The following is a 21,522-nucleotide window of genomic DNA, read 5'->3' as shown; positions in this document are numbered from 1 at the left end:
GAAAATACAGTCTGTCATTGTCTCCATTATTTCCTATCTCTTTGCTATGTAATGATGGGACCAAATGCCATCATCTTAGCTTTTTGAATGTTGAGTTTAAGCCAGGTTTTTCACTCTCCTCTTTCAACTTCAACAAGAAGCTCTTAGTTCCTCTTTGCTTTCTGCCATTAGGGTGGTATCATCTGTATATCTGAGGTTGTTGATATTTCTCCCCACAATCTTGATTCCAACTTGTGCTTCATTCAGCCCAGTATTTCTCATGATGCACTCTAAATATAAGTTAAATAAATAGGGTGAAAATATACAGCCTTGATGTACTCCTTTCCCAATTTTGAACAAGTCTGTTGCTCCATGTCCAGTTATAACTATTGTTTCTTGACCTGCATACAGATTTCTCAGGAGGCAGGTAAGTTGGTCTGGTATTACCATCTCTTTAAGAATTTTCCACAGTTTGTTGTGATCCACAGTCAGTCTTTAGAGTAATCAATGAAGCAGAAGTAGATGTTTTTCTGGAACTCTCTTGCTTTCTCTATGATACAATGACAATGGCAATTTGATCTCTAATTCCTCTGCCTTTTCTAAATCCAGCTTGAACATCTGGAAATTCTCTGTTCGTGTCCTGTTGAAGCCTAGCTTGGAAAATTTGGAGCATTACCCTGCTAATGTGTGAAATGAGTGCAACTGTGCAGTAGTTCGAACATTCTTTGGCATTGTCCTTTGGGGATTGAAATGAAAATGACCTTTTTCAGTCCAGGGGCCACTGGTGAGTTTTCCAAATTTGCTGGCATATTGAGTACAACACTTTCAGAGCATCATCTTTCAGGATTTGAAATAGCTCAACTGGAATTCCATTACCTCCACTAGCTTTGTTCATAGTGATGCTTTCTAAGGCCCACTTGACTTCACATTCCAGGATGTCTGACTCTAGGTGAGTGATCACACAATAGTGGTTATCTGGGTCATTAAGATCTTTTTTTGTTGTTGTTAATAGTTCTTCTGTGTATTCTTGTCATCTCTTCCTAATCTTTTCTGCTTCTTTTAGGTCCATTTTGTTTCTGTTCTTTATTGTGCCCATCTTTGTGTGCAATGTTCCCTTAGTAACTCTAATTTTCTTGAAAAGATCTCTAGTCTTTTCATTCTATTGTTTTCCTCTATTTCTTTACATTGATCACTGAGGAATGCTTTATTATCTCCCCTTGCTATTCTTTGGAACTCTGCATTCAAATGGGTATATCTTTCCTTTTCTCCTTTGCCTTCTGCTTCTTTTCTTTTCTTTTCTCAATAAGGCCTTCTCAGACAATCAATTTGCCTTTTTACATACTTTCTTCTTGGGGATGATTCTGATCACCACCTTCTTTACAATGTTATGGACCTCCATCCATAGCTCTATAGGCACTCTGTCTATCAGATCTCATCCCTTGAATCTATTTGTCACTTCCACTGTATAATGCAAGAGATTTGATTTAGGTCATACCTGAATGACCTAGTAGTTTTCCCTACTTTCTTCACTTTAAGTCTGAATTTTGCTATAAGGAGTTCATGTTCTGAGCCACAGTCAGGTCCTGGTCTTGTTTTTGCTGACTGTATAGAGCTTCTCCATTTTCAGCTGAAAATAATATAATCAATCTGATTTTGGTATTGACCTTCTGGTGATGTCCACATGTAGAGTCACTCTTGTGTTGTTGGAAGATGGTGTTTGCATAAGTAAATATTTACTTATGACTCTATTAACGCTACTAGTTATATTATTTGCATTCAGTGTTATAGGATTACTGTTTCTTGCATTACCAAATGTGTGACTGAGTCTCCTATAAAAATAATGATGACTTAGACAACTTGATATTATTGGCCAAATATATGGCTGTATATGAGATCAATGTATCTCCACATATGGGAAAAAGCAACAAGAGGAAACAATTTCCTAGGCCATAGCAGACTAGTAAGACAAGTGGCCCAGGGACTTTTTGCTACAATTAACATGGCCTGGCCCAGTAATAGCATATTGACTGGTCTACCAAAGAAATCCTTAGACCTAGAAATGACCTTTCCTATATCCAATTCATAAATTGGTCATGAAATGTCTCCAAAAACTTAGTTGAGTTACAAACTACATGGTGCACTGTGAACTAAGCAATGTCATTTGCCATCCAGTTCTGTGAGGATTGAATCATTAGCCACTGCAGTAGCTTACCTACAGAAACACTCTGCAGGGAAAAGATGAGGTGCTCTGTTCTCTGGGGATACTGGCAAAATAGCCCCTCAGATAGTTCGAAATATGTCAGAAGAAATTTTTATGAACTTGGATTCTTGCATCTTCCCATAGAGCAAGTTCCTTATATATGAATTTTCAAGTAGCAGACTTTTAAAGATATGATTTGTTTTTATTTCCATTATTCTAGGAGGTGGGTCACAAAGGATCCAAGATATCACTTCATCCCAGACAGAATGGCCATAATCAAAAAATCTCACAACAACAAGGGCTAGAGAGGGTGTGGAGAAAAAGAAACCTTTCTGCACTGTCAATTGGTATAGTCACAATGGAAGACAGTATGGATGGTCCTTTAAAAACTAAGAGTAAAACCACCATATGACCCTGCAATCCCACTTCTAGGCATATACCCCGAAAAAAAAAAACTGAAAAAAAGACACATGTACCCGTGTTCATTGCAGCAATATTTACAGTAGCCAAGACATGGAAGCAACCTACATGTCCATCAACATATGAATGGATAAAGAAGCTGTGGTACATCCATACAATGGAAGACTACTCAGCCATTAAAAAGGTACACATTTCAGTCAGTTCTAATGAGGTGGATGTACCTAGGGCCTGTTATACAGAGTGAAGTAAGTCAGAAAGTGAAAGACAAATATTGTATATTGACACATATATATGGAATCTAGAAGGATGGTACTGATGAATCCATTCACAGAGCAACAATGGAGACACAGACATAAAGAACAGACTTATGAACAAGGGTGGAGGAGAAGAGAGAGAGAATGAGATAAATGGAGAGAATAACATGTAGAGCATATACACTAACATGTAAATAGATAGACACTGGGAATTTGCTGTATGACTCAGAGCACTCAAACTGGGACTCTGTAATAATCTATAAATTATTAATATCCTGAGAAATCTGTATACAGGTCAAGAAGCAACAGTTAGGACCTGACTTGGGACAATGGACTAGTTCCAAATTGGGAAAGGAATATGTCAAGTCTATATTGTCACCTTGGTTATTTAACTTATATGCTGAGTACATCATGTGAAATGCCAGGCTGGATGAAGCAGAAGCTGGAATCAAGATTGCTGGGAGAAATATCAATAACCTCAGATATGCAGATGGCACCACCATTATGGCAGAAAGCAAAGAGGAACTAAGAACCTCTTGATGAAAGTGAAAAGAGGAGAGTGAAAAAGCTGGCTTAAAACTCAACATTCAGAAAACTAAGATCATGGCATCACGTCCCATCATTTCATGGCAAGTAGTTGGAGAAACAATGTAAACAGTGACAGACTTTATTTTCTTGGGCTCCAAAATCACTGCAGATGGTGACTGCAACCATGAAATTAAAAGATGCTTGTTCCTTGGAAGAAAAGCTATGACCAACCTAGACCACCTATTAAAAAAGCAGAGACATTGCTAACAAAGGTCCATCTAGTCAAAGCTATGGTTTTGCCAGTAGTCATGTATGGATTTGAGAGTTGGACCATAAAGAAAGCTGAGCACTGCAGAGTTGATGCTTTTGAAACTGTGGTGTTGGAGAAGACTCTTGAGAGTCCCTTGGACTGCAAGGAGATCAAACCAGTCCATCCTGAAGCAAATCAGTCCTTAATATTCATTAGAAGGACTGATGCTGAAGCTGAAGCTCCAGTACTTGGGCACCTGATCCGAAGAACTGACTCCTGGGGAAAGACCCTGATGCTGAGAAAGATTGAGGGCAGGAGGAGAAGGGGACAACAGAGGATGACAGGTTTAATGGCATCACCAACTTGATGGACGTTAGTTTAAGCAAGCTCAGGGAGGTTGGTGATGGACAGGGAGGTCTTTCGTGCTGCAGTCCATGGGGTTACAAAGAGTCGGACGTAACTGAGGGACTAAACTGAATAACCTATAGGGGTGGGAATGGGCAAGGAAGTGGGAGGGAGATTCAAAAGGGAGTGGACATATGTATATCTATGGTTAATTCAAGTTGATGTATGACAGAAATCAAGTAGATATTGTAAACCAATCATCAATCCAATATAAATATTAAATAAAAGATACGAACGTGCATTCACATGTCTAATCATGTAAATTAAATCTATTTGATGAGGTGCTGTTATTAGGTTTTGTGGTACCAGAAACTGAACATAGAATGGTACATGAAGCTGTTCAGAATGCAACCCAGGGCTACTATGTCATCTATAATGAGAAAAAAGAACTACTGCGCAGACAGCACTGGATCATTTTTTCAAGAAAGTAGAAAAAACCCTCTGTCTCCAGCAAGGAGCCAGAACCTGTGCCATCAGCATCAAGTGTGAGTGAAACTGCAGCTTGCCCTCCATATCCTATTGCTGACAATCCCTCTTCTCCCAACTCCTCTCCCTCCTCAGTTCAGTAACTCTTTATTCCTGTTCACTCAATGCCAGCCCCTGTATGACAGTTGTACTGCACTACTCTGCTTTCCAAGGTACTGTACATAAGATTAAAAATGTTTTTGTGTGTGTGTGTGTTTGGTTTTTATGTATTATTTATGTGAAAGTATTATAAACCTATTACAGTACAATACTGTATAGCTGAATGTGTTAGGTATGTACCTAGGCAAACTTTGACAGACTTATGAAAAAATTGGACTTATGAACTGAGAGAGCCAATTCCTGGCAGGTTCATAATAAGTCCAGAGTCCCTGAGGAGCAGAGAGGGGTCTGGAGTTCTCAAGGAGGTGAAAAGGACACACTTTTTTTTTTTCTTTAATCCCAGGGTTGATGATTGCACAACAAAACAACAAAACATAACCTCATCTTGCTCAAGGTTATGTTTTCCCTTAAACTCTGTGCCAGTGATTATATAACAACAATGTATCCTGTTTGAGGACACGTTTTTCCTTCCTGAGAACTTTCTGATTAATCCTATTATTTTAAAATGTAAATTATGTTACATTTAATTCTGTTAAAGCTGTTAATATCTTTCTATTGTTAAATTCTAATCCTGTTGTCTTAAAATGTAACTTGTGGGAGTGGATCTGGTAAGATCTTTGTGACCTTGAGACATTCTTTTGATTTATTGTAATAACCAATTAAGAAAGTATATAACTCCCTTGCTAAAACTAGTGACTGGGGCACTCTCCATCCTCTTCTGATGTCTGTGTCAGAACCTTTCTGTCCCTTTTTCACTTTAATAAAACTCTGCTACACAAAAGCTCTTGAGTGATCAAGCCCAGTCCCTGGTCCTGAAGCTAAATCTTCTTTGGAGATCACAAATCCGACATCGTTCACTGTAAGCTATCCTGAACACACTCTCGGAACAGAACTTGTTTGTATGTAGGGGACTTGTTGTCCTTAGAAGAGCACTAAAGTTGTTAACTGAGATTTCTGTTCCTCCCAATTAGCTGTGTCCTTCTTCTGAGTTGTGTGCTTGATTATACGCACCTCTTCATCAAAATCACAGATATGCTGGCCTCTCCCCTTACCTCTTGGGAACAATCTGTCTCAGGTGAGACAATCTCTCGGTGCTGAGGAACGCTTTTGTCCTCAGTGGGGCTTTCCAGGTGGCTCAGTGCTAAAAAATCCTCCTGTCTTGTAGGTGACGTGGGTTTGATCCCTGTGTTGGGAAGATCCTCTGAAGAAGGAAATGGCAACTTGTTTCAGTATTCTTGCCTGGGAAATCCCATGCGCAGAGGAGTTTGGCAGGCTACAGTCAATGGGGTAGTAGAGAATAGGACACAACTTAGTGACAGCAAACACATAGTCCTCAGTAAGTGCCCAAATAATACTGAAACTCACAGCTCTCACAGCAGACGTTTTTATTTCAGTTCATGATTAAAACAATTGAAATATCTATGCTAACTTTCACCTATAAGTTTTGGAATAAGCAGATGAAAGTCTTCCTTTTTAAATTACGAAAATCTTCTTATTACTAGTGTTTTTAATTTCTAGAGTTCTAGTTACTAGAGTTACTATTTACAATTTGAAAATAACTGAAGTAAACATCAAATCAAATAAGTTATTCATGTAAAACTTTCATCTTTTCTATAATTTTTAATTATCTTTTATGTTTCATTTATATTCACTTATTTTTTTCTATTTAAGTAGGTGATCATTTTCAAAACGTAAAGTAGAAAGGTAGGGGCTTTATTATTATTAAAGTATCAAATACAAGTTGCAATTACTTAATGGTGGTGAAGAACAAAAGATGGAAACAGGTAGGTTGTTTTTCTGGTGGTGTGTGTTTTCACTAATGTATGGAGCCATAATTTCAGAAACCATGTGACTTTCTGGAAAATCAATGATATAATATATATTCATGGATCATTATTTTATCATACAAATATTTCCTTTAGTTTAATCTCCCAAAAGGTACATGATAATGTGTTTTAGATATATTCAATAATGGTTTGTAACCTTTTTCTTCATTTGGTCAATAAATGATTAAAAGTATTTTAAGGTTAATGATTTGATGATGTAATCAATCATTCTAGCTACAATCTGCCACCAGGGCTTCTCATTTTGCAAATGATTTCTTGATAATTATCACAAGAAGCACATCTGTATGCTGGTTGAAAAGTTAATTAAAATGTGATTCCATCTGGTAGTCCAGTTGGGAATGTCACTATTCAATTTAATCTACATTGAGCTGAAATAAACTCTGTATAATCAAAAGATATAATGTAGTGGGGTGCACAGAGATGTAAGTTAGCTAGTGTTTCACATGTTCAGTTAATTCTCTTTTCTTTCTCTTTTAATTCTTTTTTCTTTTATAAAAGTTAGAAACCTGGGAAAAAACATTTCCTAATGATTTTCTCATTATGGGTACATTTCCCTTTATGTGAATTTTGTATAGCTGCATATTTATTCGTATTTTTCCCACTCATTTTTAGTAGGATTGAGAGAGTCGATGTGAGTGCATTATTCTCTCAAAGCTACCGACTTCAATCACTCATTTTGTTCTGATGCCATGTGTATTGGATTCCTATTGCTCTTGTAAAAAATTACCAGTAACTCAGTGATTTAAAACAATACAAATTTATTACTTTACAGTTCTGGAGATCAGAAGTTTGAAATGGGTCTCATGGCTACAATCAAGCTACAAGTTTGGTGGTATTCCTTTAGGAGGCTCTCAAGGGGAATCTCTTCTTTGTTATCCCAGTTCCTAGAACCTGTCCATATTCCTTGGCCTGTGTGTCCCTTCAGTCCCCAAAGCCATCAGTGAAAGATCAGGTCTTTTGTTTCTATCTCTGATTCAGACTATTCTGTTTCACTCTTTCTGTTACAGGATCCTTGTGTTACATTGAGCCTACTCACATTGTACATGAAAATCTCTTCCTCTTAAAATCAGTTGATTAACAACCTCAATTCCAACTGTAGCTCTAATTTCCTCTTGTCGTGTAACATGACATTCATGAGTTTTGGGGACTGAAATGTGGACACTTTGGAGGCCATTCTTCTATCCTCCACACATTGTAACCAGTTTATTCTAATCCTAATGCTTAGGTAGAGAGGTAACTGGTGCCCATCCTGTCTTCTCAGACTAATTTGAAACAGTTTGGCTGATGTTTCTCTGGTTTGGCTGATGATTACTAGTTTGCACACATGCTGACATGTGTTTCTAGTTACGGATTTTTCCCAACAGATGGATTCATTTCGATATATGGCAAAACCAATACAATATTGTAAAGTTAAAAAATTAAATTAAATTCAAAAAAAAAAGGATTGGAGATAAAACTTAGAATTGAGTTCATATAAAAATGCATATCTTTTCATGGAAAGGCTGAAGTTGGTTATTATGGGTTGGCTCATATTCCATCTTTTGAACTTTTTTATTTTTTTTTTAAGTGGAAAGTGTTTATTTTTCATTAGTTAGTTTTGCTAAATTTAAATAGGCAGGCCATTAGACTTTGCTTGTTGAAATGCAATTTTAATCCATCTCTAAATTAGAGATTTCAAGGCAAATGTTTAGCAATTTATTTGTTCATACTTCTGCATATAAAATGCACCCAACAAGAAAACTATAAAGCAGCAGTCCCCCAACCTTTTTGGTACCAGGGATCAGTTTTATGGAAAACAATTTTTCCACAGACAGAAGTTGGGGGGATGGTTTCCAGAGGATTTAAACACATGACAGTTATTGTTTATTTTATTGTTCTATTATTATTCTATCAGCTCCTCCTCAGTTCATCCAGAATTAGATCCCAGAGGCTGGGGACTCTGCCATAAATAATTACTACTAGGATAGTGATATTGCAAACATAAACATTATTTACATATGGAACAATCATTTTAAAACTAAAGAAATATAAGAAGTTCTGATGCTGATAAGATGTTTAGTCTATCAATCAGATTTTAATAAATAGAATCAATAGGATATATACTTATATACAAAAGGGTTTGTTATACAGACTTATTTTTCATTAAAAAAAATTAAGGTATAATCAACATGTAAAAAGCCGTTCATATTTAAAGTATATAGTTTGGTGAGTTTGGGGATAAGAACACACCTATGAAACCAACCACCATTACCATGGACACGTCCATTACCTCCCAAAGTTTCCTGCCATTCCCTCTATTATTATTGTGACTACTATTTTTGAAGCCTGTTTTTTTTCCCCCAGTTTTGCTGCTGCTATGATGCTAAAGCTGAAACTTCAGTACTTTGGCCACCTCATGCGAAGAGTTGACTCATTGGAAAAGACTCTGATGCTGGGAGGGATTGGGGGCAGGAGGAGAAGGGGACGACAGAGGATGAGATGGCTGGATAGCATCACTGACTCGATGGACGTGAGTCTCAGTGAACTCTGGGAGTTGGTGATGCATAGGGAGGCCTGGCCTGCTGCGATTCATGGGGTTGCAAAGAGTCGGACACGACTGAGTGACTGATCTGATCTGAAGCTGCTAAGTGGCTTCAGTCGTGTCCGACTCTGTGCGACCCCATAGACAGCAGCCCACCAGGCTTCCCCGTCCCTGGGATTCTCCAGGCAAGAACCTTGGAGTGAGTTGCCATTTCCTTCTCCAATGCAGGAAAGTGAAAAGTGAAAGTGAAGTCGCTCAGTCGTTCCCGACTCTTAGCGACCCCATGGACTGCAGCCTACCAGGCTCCTCTGTCCATGGATTTTCCAGGCAAGAGCACTGGAGTGGGGTGCCATTGCCTTCTCCGTCCCCCAGTTTTACTGAGAGATAATTAGCATACATCTAGCTTTCATAATGGAGAAGGCAATGGCAACCCACTCCAGTATTCTTGCCGAGAAAATCCATGGGCAGAGGAGCCTGGTAGGCTGCAGTCCATGGGGTCGCGAAGAGTCGGACACTACTGAGAGACTTCACTTTCACTTTCATGCACTGGAGAAGGAAATGCCAACCCACTCCAGTATTCTTCCCTGGAGAATCCCAGGGACGGGGGAGCCTGGTGGGCTGCCGTCTATGGGGTCTCCCAGAGTCCGACACGACTGAAGCTACTTAGCAGCAGCAGTTTTCATAAAATTCTGTTCTAATAGTGAAAAGATATATTACTTGGACTTGTTTTGAAGAAAATATAAAAGTAACTATGAATGTGTTGTACATAGTGAAGAGAAGAATCCCAACAATCACCCAGATCACATACAAAGAAAAAAATACATTTTTAGGATATTTAAGGCAAAGTTGCATCATTTGGCCTACTTTATCTTCAAAAGTGTCCTGATTGTCCAATCCCTTTATGTGCAAGAAAGTTGAAAAGAAATATATACACATCATATTTATATATTATATTCACATAATATTTACATAATATATGTTGTTTATATACTATACATTGGAAAATACCTTGATGTTGGGAAAGATTGAGGGCAGGAGGAGGAGGGGAAACAGGATGAGATGGTTTGATAGCATCACCAACTCAATGCACGTGAGTGTGAGCAAACTTTGGGAGATAATGAAGGACAGGGAAGTCTGCAGTCTGTCAGGTTCCAAAGAGTCAGATACAACTTAGAGACTAAACAACAGCAACAAATAAAAATCAACCTAAATGTAAGAATGAAAACTTTTATATTCCAAAATTTTTTAGAAGAAATTACATCTCTTATTATCACTTCTGTGACCATTGTAAACATATATTGTAAAGACTTTAAAATTATCCAAATATTACACTTTAGTTAACAATTCAAAAATCTTTAAAACATTTCTCACATGTATTTGTTGACTATGTGACATCTTGGTGCAGCATTATATATATATATATATATATTTAACTTAGAGGGTAAACATGATCATGTATCTTACTTGGACATTATGTATTGACTATTTTGGGGTTAAGTTTCTTAGCAGATACTTCCATGATGTTCATTCTGAATATGATAAAAAAGAATAAGGCCACAGTGAAAGCATACGAGCTCACATGATAAGCTTACTCTGCTGCTGCTACTGCTAAGTCACTTCAGTCGTGTCCGACTCTGTGCAACCCCATAGACAGCAGCCCACCAGGCTCCCCCATCCCTGGGATTCTCCAGGCAGAACACTGGAGTGGGTTGCCATTTCCTTCTCCAATGCATGAAAGTGAAAAGTGAAAGTGAAGTCCTCTCTGACTCTTAGTGAAACCATGGACTGCAGCCCACCAGGCTCCTCCATCCATGGGATTTTCCAGCCCACCAGGCTCCTCCATCCATGGGATTTTCCAGGCAAGCTTACTCTAGACTTCACTATAAAATAATCATGTATTGCCCTACTTCACAATACAAAGCTCTATTTATATTGAAATGTTCAGGGGAAAACATAAACCACAGAGACAAAATGCAATGCTCCTGGCACTGGGGCATCAAATGTACTTTTTGAGCACAATTTTAATTTATTTTTTATACACGTTGTAAAAGAGAAAGTTTAGATGAAAAGACTTTATGTCTCCTATTTTTGTCTAAGTCAATCAGGATTCATCTCTGCTCTGCACTCAAACCTTTCTGCTCATTCCACCCTTAGTGAAGTCTGAGGACAGGCGAGGAAAGTCTCGTGGAGAGATGAGTTCATGAACTGTGCTTGTCCTTGTTTCCCTATGCGCTCCCACGTTGTTGTTCACTGAGCAGGAATATGTTTATTTGCAGGACTGTGGCATTCTCGTCTTAACGAGAGGTTAATTAACCCTCCCTTGGCTTAATACTCATTAATTTTATTTGCCAAGGCTTGCCCAAGCTAAGTTTCTCTGGAGCATTGATTTTTTAATCTGTAGACTGTAAAATGCCCTGTAATTAATGCAAAATTTTCTCTTAATGCAGATACGTGTTTTTCTGGTGAAAGAATCCAGGTCTTTATAAGACACACTGGGAATTCTGACCAACATTATTTGAAGAATCACTGCTTTAGAGTAAGCCAGAACATCTCCCTCTTGGCATTCTCTCTGTTAATAAAAACTTTATGGACTATGTGGCATTTCACAGTTATACCTTGTTTGGGGACATTTTGTATTGGAGAGCAAAAGATGTCATTATAGTAGGGGCTCATAACTCTATTTTTAAACTAATGAATCAGACTGTTATACCAGCAGTGAATTATTTAGTCCTAAACATCACTCGTCTTAGTCTCGTATGTATTACGTGTGCAAGTAAATTAGGTTCAAGGGGAAAAAAAAATAAAACCATTAAAATCTGTTTTCACAGTTTCCTGATGATACCAGCTACAAGACTAGAATCATATAACATCCATTACCCCATCTATTTGGAAATCTGGTATTTTAAAATTTTCATGAAGAAATAAAAAGCATTCTAAGTCTACACCAGTGCAGACAATTAGGGCCAAGAAATGACTTACTCCTTCATCACAAAGAATAGATTCACGTCATTTTTATCATTTCTTTTATTTATTTTTTTAGCCTTTGCCTGAATCAACCCCTGAGCCATATATTTGTCAAAAGGTTACTGGGTCTTCCTAGGTCTAAGTATTATTCTAGCATTTTTTGTTGCTGTTCACTTGCTAAGTCATGTCTAATTCTTTGTGAACCCATGGAATGTAGCACCCCAGATCCCTCTATCTTCCACAGCCTCCAAAGTAGGTTCAAATTTATGTCCATTGAGTTGATTATGCTATCTAACCATTTCATCCTCTGTTGCCCCCTCTCCTCTTCAGGTCAGGTCAGTTCAGTCGCTCAGTTGTGTCCAACTCTTTGCAACCCCATGGACTGTAGCATGCCAGGCTTCCCTGACCATCACCAACTCCTGGACCCTACTCAAACTCATGTCCATTGAGTTGGTGATGCCATCCAACCATCGCATCCTCTGTCGTGCCCTTCTCCTCCTGCCTTCAATCTCTCCCAGCATCAGGGTCTTTTCAAATGAGTTACTTCTTTGCATCAGGTGGCCAAAGTATTGGCCTTTAGCATCAGTCCTTCCAATGAATATTCAGGACTGATTTCCTTAGGATGGGCTGGTTGGATCTCCTTGTAATCCAAGGGACTCTCAAGAGTCTTCTCCAATACCACAGTTCAAAAGCATTGATTCTTTGGCACTAAGCTTTCTTTATAGAAAGCTATACACCCTTGTCCTCTTGCTTTCCATCTTTTCCAGCATCAGTGTCTTTTCCAAAGAGTTGGCTTTTCACATCTGGTGGCCAAAATATTGGAGTTTCAGCTTGAGCATTGGTCCTTTCAAGGAATATTCAGCACTGATTTTTTCCTTCAGAATTGACTGGTTTGCTCTCCTTGCAGTCCAAGAAACTCTCAACAGTTTTCTCCAGCACCACAATTAAAAAGCATCAATTTTTTGATGTTCAGGTTCCTTTATGGTCCAATTCTCACATCTATACATGACTAATGGAAAAACCATAGCTTTGACTATACACAACTTTGTCAGCAATGTGATGTCTGCTTTTTAATAATACACTGTCTACGTTTGTCACAGCTTTCCTTCCAAGGAGGAAGCATCTTTAAATTTCATGGCTACATTCATCATCTGCAGTGATTTTGGAGCTTCAGGCAAAAAAAAAAATCTGTCACTGCTTCCAATTTTTCCCTTCTACTTGCCATGAAGTAATGGCACTGGATGCCACGTTCTTAGTTTTTTGAATGTTGAGTTTTAAGCCAGCTTTTTCACTCTCCTCTTCAACCCTCATCAAGAGGCTCTTTAGATCCTCTTCATTTTCTGCCATCAGGGTGGTATCATCTGTATATCTGAGGTTGTTGATATTTCTCTCAGCAATTTTGATTTCAGGTTGTGATTCATCCAGCTCAGCACTTTGCATGATGTACTCTGCTTATAAATTAAATAAGCAGTGTGACAATATACAGCCTTGATGTTCTCCTTTCCTAATTTTGAACCAGTCTGTTGTTCATGTAAGGCTCTAAATGTTGCTTCTTGACCCACATTCAGGTCTCTCAGGAGACAGGTAAGGTGGTCTGCTATTTCTATCTCTTGAAGAATATCCACAGTAAGTTGTGATCCACACAATTAAAGGGTTTAGCATAGTCAATGAAGTACAAACAGATGTTTTTCTTTGGCTTGTGGTTTCTCTGCCTTTTCTAATCCCAGCTTAGAAAGTCCTTAGTTCATGTACTGCTGAAACCTAGCTTGAAGGATTTTGAGCATTACCTTGCTCACATGTGAAATGAATGAATTTGTATGATAGTTTCTCTTTGGCATTGTCTTTCTTTGTGATTTAAATGAAAACTGACTTTTTCCAGTCCTATGGACACTGCTAAAATTTCCAAATTTGCTGGCATATTGAGTGCAGCACTTTAACAGCATCATCTTTTAGAATTTTAAATACCTCAGCTGGAACTTCATCACCTCCACTACCTTTGTCTGTAATAATGCTTCTGAAGGCCCATTTGACTTCACACTCCAGGATGTTCAGCTCTAGGTGAGTGGGCACACTAGTCATGGATATCCTGATCATTAAGACCTTTTGGTATAGTTTTTCTGTATATTCTTGCCACCTCTTCTTAATATCTTCTGCTTCTGTTAGGTCCTTATCATTTCTGTCCTTTATCTTTCTATTATTTTTCTATATTTCTTTTCATTGTTTGGTTAAGAAGGCCTCCTTATCTCTCCTTGCTATTCTCTGGAATTCTTCATTCAGTTGGGTTTATCTTTTCCTTCCTCCTTTGCCTTTCACTTCTCATTTCCTCAGCTATTTGTAAAGCCTCCTCAGACAACCAGTTGGTCTTCTTGCCATTCTTTTTCTTTAAGAAGTGAGAAATGGAACATTTTCTGACATGTCAGTAAACAAGGGTGTTACAGTCACCAGCAATTGCAGCCACCATGGATGATGAGCTGGTGAGCCATGAGAGAACTCAGGAAGGAAAGAATACCTGCCATCTAGCAGCCATCAGACTGAAGCCCCTTCCCATGGTGAGCTCTGAGGAAGTTCAGCATGTGAAAACAGAATACTGGCCCTAGATGGCTGAGGTGCATATCAAAGGAATGATTTCAGTGAGCCCAGACTCTTGCCATACATAGAAAAATGCTAAATTTCTTAGCTTGGGTTATCTGATTTTCTTTAATTAGCAATAATATTTTGACATTCAGACTACCTGCCCTTCCTTGAAAAACTCCTATTATCCTGACTCCTCCCCTCACTTCTTTGAAACAGTTTTCTCAGGGTTTGCTGAGATGCTGTCTGCCCCTATCCTGAAGTCCTACAAATTCCCATCGAATAAAAATAATGCTCAACTTTTAGGTTGTGAATATATATATATTTTTAATCGACAATAGTAATAGATGATAATGCTATTTAGGAAGAAGCAATACCACATAGTGGCTATTTACAAGTTGTAAATAGAAAGGAAAAGAAGAACTTAGTATTACATCCAGTTTTTTTTGCTTTGATAACTGGTGGATAGGAGTGACATTTAATTAAATGAATAATGTAGGAAGAAGAATATATTAAAGGGAAGGCATGGGCAGAAGCTCCTTAAAATATTTTCAGTGACTCAAATGCCTATTTTATTGCACTAAAAACTGAGGTCTGAGCACATAGGAACAATCTGTAAGGTTTCTCTTGCCAATTCTTTAGAAAAACAGTGGCACGTGTGTCCACAGAAGGGTGTAATAGAGCTTCACGTCCAACCATTGAAGGTGTTTAAAATGAGCCACCCCAAACTGCCAGTCTGCAAGTGAATTATTTTGAGCTGAAGAAAATGAAGGCCCAAGAGACTCGGGAAGAACTTTTTATTTTCCCCTTAACTACCTAAAGTAATTTAGATAAAGGACCTGGCTTAGAGAGAGAGCTATTACAAGAGATAAGTTTCATCTGCATGGCACACAAATATCTAACTAACGTCTCATCTCAACTTCCTGTGAATTTGCCCTCCTCCCCTTTGAAGTTCCTGGCTCCTACTCCACTCCTTAACTCAGGATTCATTAGCCTCAACTACTCAACTTGCCCTTGGGTCTTAAATCTCTGGAACCCCAGTATGCTTGTAGTTAAATTTATTTTTCTCCTGTTAATCTGTTTCACATCAATCTAATTAATAGACCAGCAAAAAGAACCTAAAAATTTAGAGGAAAAGTTTTCCTTGCCAAATTTGAGAAAGTTTATCTTTGTAGCAGAAATTATTCACAAACTGACATTCAAGATATTGCCAAGCTATACCCTTCTTTGAATATGATGTGATCTCAGGCTGTCAACTTCTCTATGATAACTACAGTGACTGTGTAACTGTGTCGATAAAAGGTCCAAGAAGCATTATAAGGATCTAATCTCCAGTGGAGATTAGATATAGTAGTGAACCAGGAAGTGAGTGTTATTAGCTTCAACCATTTCCCACTTTGATTGTTTCAGGTTGTTATGAAACCACAACTGGGACCAACATGTTGGATCTGGTTTGTGCTGGTTGGTGGGAGCCAACTGTTGAAGCTTCAGGAATATGGTGGCTAGATTTTAATCACAGGCATTATTAAGGAGTTAATTTATATAAAGTCACAAATAAGTTATATTAAAACAGAAATAAACACTTAACTCATTATTCTTACATTTTTGCTGTTGTATTATTACCTAAGCTCTTGAGGTTACTAACGTCTACTATATCTGTATATTAGAAATACTATATAATGGTGTTTACTACTTTGCCACTTTTCTCAACTCTATATTTAATGAGGTCACATTGGTAGCTTGATCTCAGTCATGGTGAGAATATACCATTGAAATCAACAAATGCTACCAGTTAGGGTTTATTGTTTCTTTGATTGTTAGGTTTAAGATTGCAGAGAAAATATTAATGATGGAGATTAAATTTAAAAATGTGTTTTGTCTGTAGCCATTACAGTTTAAGTAAAATTTAAAACTTGAAGTTATATTCTTCCAGTATTTGAAGACTATTATTCAATTTACTAAAAAAATGATTCATCACTGAACATTGATGAATAGATGACTTTCTAACAGTTTTTTCTTACTGTCAAATAAAAGCATCACACAGAATTTTTGTCAGAACAACACTCATCTGGCAATTGCAGCTATAGGTTGGCTATGGATATAATATATCACAAAATTAATTAAAACATTCTATGATAATCAACTGTATGGAATTTACAATAGAAGTGTTACATATTGTATTATTATTTGTAAATTGTGTCTACAAATCCTTCATAACAGTAAGTCTGTAATAAGTGTGTGTATGAGTATGCATGCAGATTTTTTGTTTGTTTGTTTTTGATGAGCATCTACTAAACACTTCTGTTTCAGAAATGGAACCAATGCCTTGACCACTTTCATGGTGTACAAGTAGCAACATTTGGAACTAACCATTGTACTCTAAAATAGCTGAATACATATTCACGGGATATTCCCAGCTCTGCAGTCAAAATTTTAAACTGATATATTAGAAGCAAATTAGATGGGTAATCAAAACTAAGAAAATAATATTACTCATATGAACATTTTATAAATTTTATTTATTCTCTTGTATTACATAAAGTTTTTGAAAGTCTAATTTACTTCTCAGATTAGAGGCTAAGAGGAGATATTTCTATCAGTATGGGGTTTTCAAATTTTGTACATTTTTACATATCATCTCATTGACCCCCATAAAATCTGTGAATAGACAAAAATGTATTATTATCATAAGACACAGCTGCGGATAGCTGATTGTGCAGGATCACTTGTATTCATGCACAGCAATCCTTCACCAGAGCTAAGAACAGAATTTAGGGCTTTTGGTGAACTTGCTATTAAAGACAGCTACAACTCACCACACAGATTCTCCTTTTCTACAAAACTACTGTGTGCTTGGAGCCTGTTTTCTCTCTCCCAGGTAAGAGAAAAGCAGAGGACTAAAGAGATAAGAACAATGTCATTGGAGAAAGAAGCCCTGCAAAAGATTTCAGAAAAAGAGTTTTTCTTCTTTGTGTTCTGAATCCTGAATGACAGGTTTAAGATTGCTTTTTGCTTAATTTATGTTGTGAATTTCTTCTTATGATTATCAATAAGTTCTCACAAGAGTATGCAATCATAATAAGAGTCAAACTTCAGCAATTTCCTGACAAGTTAGAAAGCAATAAAATACTCCTAAGTGGTATATCAAAGAAGGTGATATTTTTAAACCAGAGGTGTGGTGATACCTATAAATCATCCAGGCATTCCTCTTGAGATTTCTATTCTCACTTGGAGAAGCTATTGGGACAATACACACAGAAAATGTCATCCAGAGGAAAAGAAGAGTAACTTTCGAGAAAATAAGATTCGGAAGTCTTAGGAAGCTTACGTAAATTGGAGAAGAGAATGTTATCTGTCTCAGTTCTTCTCACCCCATTATTCATGCTTTATCTACACTTCTAAAGGTTTGAAACTTAACACATAGTATTAAAAGTAAAATATAAATGGCTTATCATAGCTTCTTAAGAAATATCTTTATTTGAACGTGCAATCTAATTTCGGGTCTTGTTGTTCAGTCACTAAATCGTGTCCGACTCTTTTCCTACCCCATGGAATGTAGCCTTCCAGGCTCTTCTGTCCATAGGGTTTCCCAGAAAAGAACACTGGAGTGAATTGCCATTTCCTTCTCTGGAGGATCTTCCTGAATCAGGGATAAAAATCGCGTCTCCTGCATTGGCAGGCAGATTCTTTACCACTAAGCCGCCAAAGGAAGCCCATGACAAATGTTACGTACCTAATAATAGGAAATACCCTCAAAAAGAAAAGTATTTTTACATTTTTCAGGCTAAATGGATTAGTTATCTTTTGATACCAAAAAAGAAATCCTTTGATTTTATACAATCTGTTTCCAAGCTATGCTGCTGCTGTTGCTAAGTCGCTTCAGTCGTGTCCGACTCTTTGCAACCCCATAGACTTACAGAAGTCTTTCGAGACAGAAAGTTCTTGTGAGTATGTAACAATAACATACTAAGAAAGTCCAGAACACTTGAATCAATGCACTGCTGCTGCTGCTAAGTCACTTCAGTTGTGTCCGACTCTGTGTGACCCCATAGATGGCAGCCCACCAGGCTCCCCTGTCCCTGGGGTTCTCCAGGCAAGAACACTGGAGTGGATTGCCATTTCCTTCTCCAATGCATGAAAGTGAAAAGTGAAAGTGAAGTCGCTCAGTTGTGTCCGACTCTTAGCGATCCCATGGACTGCAGCCCACCAGACTCCTCCATCCACAGAATTTTCCAGGCAAGAGTACTGGAGTGGGGTGCCATTGCCTTCTGTTCCAAGCTATAGGTTTATGAAATATCAGAGTTTTCTTAATCTTTTTGTATCTACTATAGAAACTTTGCAGTTCTTATTTATATGTTAAAAACAAAACAAAACACAAACACACACAAAAAAACACCTCTTCCTTGGGATTTCTCTGCCATGTATTTCCAGTCAATATATAGATTGTTTCTATCATTAGTTGAAAAAATAATAATTGCTATATGCCAAGTATGATGATATACAATTTTTCACTAACTCATTTACTCTCATGAAACATCTTCAGATTACAAGCTGCTGTGTGCTTTCAGATAGGGAAGCTTGAGATGTTTAAAAGTTAAATGTCTCACCCAGGGAGTAGTTGTGAGTGCTGGAGTTAGTGCTGGAGATCTATCTGATTTTAAGTTTCCTTCTTAGAAATTCCACTCATTTGCATTGGGAAGGAGAGACAATCTAGACAGAGTTTATTTATTTATTTATTTATTTCCAGTTCAGTCGTGTCGACTCTTTGTAACTTCATGGACTTCAGCAAGCCAGGCTTCCCTTTCACCAACTACCGAAGCTTGCTCAAAGTCATGTTCATTGAGTGGTGATGCCATCCAACCATCTCCTCCTCTGTCATCCCCTGCTGCTCCTGCCTTCAATCCTTCCCAGCATCAGGGTCTTTTCTAATGAATCAGTTCTTCACATAATGTGGCCAAAGTATTGGAGTTTCAGCTTCAGCATCAGTCTTTCCAGTGAATATTTAGGACTTATTTCCTTTAGGATTGACTGATTTGATCTCCTTTGCAGTCCAAGGGACTCTTGAGAGTCTTCTCCAGCACCACAGTTCAAAAGCATCAATTCTTCAGTGCTCAGCTTTTTTTTTTTTTTTTTTTTTAATAATCAATGAAAATACTTAGCCAATAAAAGGGATGAAATTGGATCATTTGTAGTGATGTGGATGAACCTAGAGTCTGTCATACAGAGTGAAGTAAGTCAGAAAGAGAAAAACAAATATCATATACTAACACATATATGGAACCTAGAAAAATGTTACAGAAGACCTATTTGCAGAGCAGTACTAGGGACATAGACAAAGGGAATGGACTTGTGGCCACAGGAGGGGAAGGGAAGAGTGGGACACATTGAGAGAGTGACACTGACAGATGTACACTACCATGTGTGAAATACAGAGCTAGAGGGAAGCTGCTGTACAGCACAGGGAGCTCAGCTTGGGGCTGGGGTGGGATGGGGCAGTGGGACAGAAATCCAAGAGAAAGGGGACATATGTATACGCACAGCTGATTCACTTTGTTGTACAACAGAAACCAGCACAGCATTGTAAAGAAACTATACTCCACTTAAGGTGAATAAAGCATTCAGAGACCCTCCTCTCACCACCGGAAGTAGAATATTGGTTCTTAATTGGAGAATCAAGTAGGAAACATACTGCTATCCACTGTAAAACATGGGCAGATCTAAACACTCAAAATCCAGAATATCTAGAATATCTAGACATCCAGCACTTAGAAAGGGGACTGCAGTGTTGAAAGACAAAAAAGGTTGGGGGAAATTTGCATTGCATCATAGCATTCCAGAGACTCAGATGGCAAAGATTTGGCTTTTGGGATTTTCCATTTGGAGCCATCAAAAAAGAATCACAGCCTCCAACACATGCCCAGGGAACAGTCAAATCAGAGAATGAGGACAATAAGTAGCAGCACAGGTTTCTGGGCCGGTCTTTCAGGGCTAGATTCCACTAGGACTCAACAAGGAGAAAGAAATCCAGTATCCACGAAAGGAGGAACAGTGGCTACCATGGTTACAGTGATTATGATGGGAATGGCTGACCACGCTGGGCACCTATGACAGATGTTACACAGAGAGCTGGTCTACAGTGCTGAGTTAAGACAGTCCAAGATTTTCACTCATTGTTAAATAGGAACAGATCTTGTGGGACAAAACATAACCTTATTGTTCCTCCAGTAAATAAGTTTGTATGTAATTAGGATGGGTGATTTCAGACATATAAACAGACAAGAACAGATTTATTTTAAGACCATATAAACATCCTAAACAGTTTCACAAAGTCCAATAAAATTGCATATAAGCAAATCAAACACAATTTCACTCAATAGCATCACAATTTGAAATACTTAAGCATGAAGTGATTACTTATGCCTCGACCCCCAGATATTTGTTTCAGTTTTTTCCCCTAAGTTCAAAATGTAAGTTACTTTTTTAATTTAAAATTTTTGTTTTTTTAATTGGGACTGTTGACTTCTCCTTTTTTTCTCATGGTTAAAGCTCATTTAAAACAATTTAATGAGTCTAGAAATTCTTTTACTTGTAGCAGTATCTTGCCTACCTCATTTTTTTTGTTGTTGTTGTTTCCTGATTAACTTTCTCAGGAAGGCAGTGTCCAGAAACCGATCTTTTCTTTTGGTGTAAATGGGTGACTTAGTGCCTGGAAGGCTGCAGTCCATTGGGTCGCTGAGGGTCGGACACAACTGAGTGACTTCACTTTCACTTTTCACTTTCATGCATTGGAGAAGGAAAAGGCAACCCACTCCAGTGTTCTTGCCTGGAGAACCCCAGGGACGGGGGAGCCTGGTGGGCTGCCATCTATGGGGTCACACAGAGTCGGACACAACTGAAGTGACTTAGCAGCAGCAGCAGTGCATTGATTCAAGTGTTCTGGACTTTCTTAGTATGTTATTGTTACATACTCACAAGAACTTTCTGTCTTGAAAGACTTC

General features: G+C 38.0%; 1 protein-coding gene and 1 pseudogene across 2 annotated transcripts in view; one reads left to right on the top strand and one right to left on the bottom strand.

The window, feature by feature from the left end:
* LOC139183558 (basic immunoglobulin-like variable motif-containing protein pseudogene) overlaps nucleotides 1–20,613 on the top strand; it is a 55,727-nt pseudogene extending 35,114 nt beyond the window's left edge.
* The window catches only part of MARCHF1 (membrane associated ring-CH-type finger 1), a 610,217-nt gene that overhangs the window by 315,821 nt on the left and 272,874 nt on the right, over nucleotides 1–21,522 (bottom strand). The window lies entirely within an intron of this gene.

This window comes from Bos indicus, chromosome 6 (assembly GCF_029378745.1).
Source record: "Bos indicus isolate NIAB-ARS_2022 breed Sahiwal x Tharparkar chromosome 6, NIAB-ARS_B.indTharparkar_mat_pri_1.0, whole genome shotgun sequence".
Taxonomy (NCBI): domain Eukaryota; kingdom Metazoa; phylum Chordata; class Mammalia; order Artiodactyla; family Bovidae; genus Bos; species Bos indicus.
Note: the sequence above shows the minus strand (reverse complement) of the source record. Positions and strands in the feature narration are given on the sequence as shown.